This window comes from Buceros rhinoceros, unplaced genomic scaffold, assembly GCF_000710305.1.
Source record: "Buceros rhinoceros silvestris isolate BGI_N320 unplaced genomic scaffold, ASM71030v1 scaffold6477, whole genome shotgun sequence".
NCBI lineage: Eukaryota > Metazoa > Chordata > Aves > Bucerotiformes > Bucerotidae > Buceros > Buceros rhinoceros.
Genome location: NW_010422681.1, coordinates 71894 through 74183, shown reverse-complemented (window position 1 = coordinate 74183; position 2290 = coordinate 71894).

The following is a 2290-nucleotide window of genomic DNA, read 5'->3' as shown; positions in this document are numbered from 1 at the left end:
GAATTTTGTTGGGTTTTTAAGTTGGAAAAGGAGTGGCCAATGCTCAAAAAAAAAAAAAAAGAGATTGGCTCCTGACTGTTTGCTTTTTTATATATATTTATTTTTTAAATTGTGTATATATAAAAAACTGTTAATGTTAAAATGCTGAAAAAAACCCAACAGAGTAAAACAAAGCAGTTTATGTTTTAATATGGGAACCAGGATAGAATGAAGTACCTGTGGAGACATTTGCAGTTTATGAAAAAACAGTGACAAACAGAAAAAACGAAAATAACCCCAAAGAAGGTGGAAACAAGATAATGTCACCTTCGCACCCATCTCTGCTTCACGAGCTGTGAGCCTTTTAAGAGCAATAATGGAGGGCTGTGTCTGCTACAGGAGCTAAGGGAGGCGAAGCACTGCTGCAGCTGCCAGGAAGGGGCTCTGCAGCACCCCGAGCACTGCTGTTGCTGCGTGTGCTGCCCGTACTCTGAAATCATAGTTAAGGACCTTAGAAAATCAGGGCTGTTACTGAAAAAGTGTTGGAACCACAATTTCCCAGACTAGCTTAAAGTTCACTCAGGTTATGCAGACAAGGTGGGCTTTTCCACTCGGGGAATAACAAGTCAAGTAAACCAGCTGTCATGAACACACACAGGAAAATGGGGAGTCATCAGCTCTTGCTTCTTGTCCCCGTGTGTTCACGCTGGTTTGCCTGGGACCCTGTGCTTGGATTCTCACTGGGAGCTCTTTGTCCGTCAAATAGAGCCTGTCCCACTGGGCTGGTGGGACATCTATGACTGTGAGGGTTTGTTTGGGTTGAACCCACCTGGAAGTGCTGATGGAAAACAAGTTCGCCATGAGCCAGCTCCTGTGCTCTTTGTGGCCAAGAAGGCCAGTGTCTCCTGGGGGTTATGAAGAAAAGTGTGACCAGCAGGTGGAGAGAGATTCTCCTCTCCCTCTGCTCTGCCCTGGTGAGGCCACCTCTGGAGTGCTGTGTCCAGTGCTGGGCTCCCCAGTCCAAGAGAGACCAGGAGCTGTTGGAGAGAGTCCAGTGGAGGCTACGAGGATGCTGAGGGGGCTGGAGCATCTCTGTGCTGAGGAAAGGCTGAGAGCCCTGGGGCTGTTCAGCTGGAGAAGAGCAGCCTGAGAGGGGACCTCCTCCAGGGGATCAAGAGCTAAAGGGGGAATCAGGAGAATGGGGCCAGACTCTGTTCAGTGGTGCCCAGTGACAGGACAAGGGGCCATGGGCACACGCTGGAAGCCAGGAAGTTCTGTCTGAACAGGAGGAAACGCCTCTTTGCTGTGAGGTGAGGGAGCCCTGGTCCAAGCTGCCCAGAGAGGTGGTGGAGTCTCTTGCTCTGGAGAGATCCCAAACCCGCCTGGATGCCAAACTGGGCACCCTGCTCTGGGGACCTGCTCTAGCAGGGGTTGGACTGGATCATCTCCAGAGGTCACTGCTGGCCCCACTGGTCTGGGATTCTGTGGTAAGGAGGCAGGCTAGGGGCCCTAGAACTGGTGGGTCTTGGCACAGCTGCTGCAGCAGTGAGCGCTCAGCCAGCACCTCCATCCATCTTTAAGTTCCTTGGCTGAGAGTTGCCATCAAAGGGAAATTGCCACCTTGACATGCGGGCGTTGTTTTTCCTCACAAAGTTCTTGAAGGTGCATTGACCTGAAGCTACCTAACTGCGTAAGGAAGAAATGTTAAGAAACTGTACCCTAAGAAGCTGCTCAAGAATAATTATACTGTGAACATAATTAGAACAACATCATAATTTCTGAATTTGAAACATATCTAAAAACATTTATTGATTCTAGCTAACAGATTGCGACCAATGCGTTAACTTTGCTTATCTTTTGGATTGATTTTGTTAAGGTTTTATCCTTCTTTTTTGAAACTCTCAGAAAAATCTGTCTCAGACTTTCAGGACAGGGGAGGAATGGTAGGAAACCCCCCACAAACTGCTGTGTGTTTTGATTTGATTATGGTTGCTTAATTTACTATTTTTTTCTTCTTTACTTTATTGCACTTCAGGATGAAGCTACAGTACCAAAGTTGTTTGTCGAATTTCAGTTTAGATTAAAGTTCATCATGACTTTAGGAGAACAGAAAAAAACCCAACCCTATGTCAAGTTTTAACATAAAGATTGAGCTGTAGCTTTGGGAGTGGTAGTAGCAGAAAACCTAAGGCACAGTGAAGAAAGGAAATGGAGATTGTGTTGCCCAGTGTCCAAAAATACAGTAAATCCAGATTTCTGTCAATGGAAAACAATGTATGTCCTGTGACATCTGACAGCTGGTGACAGAAGA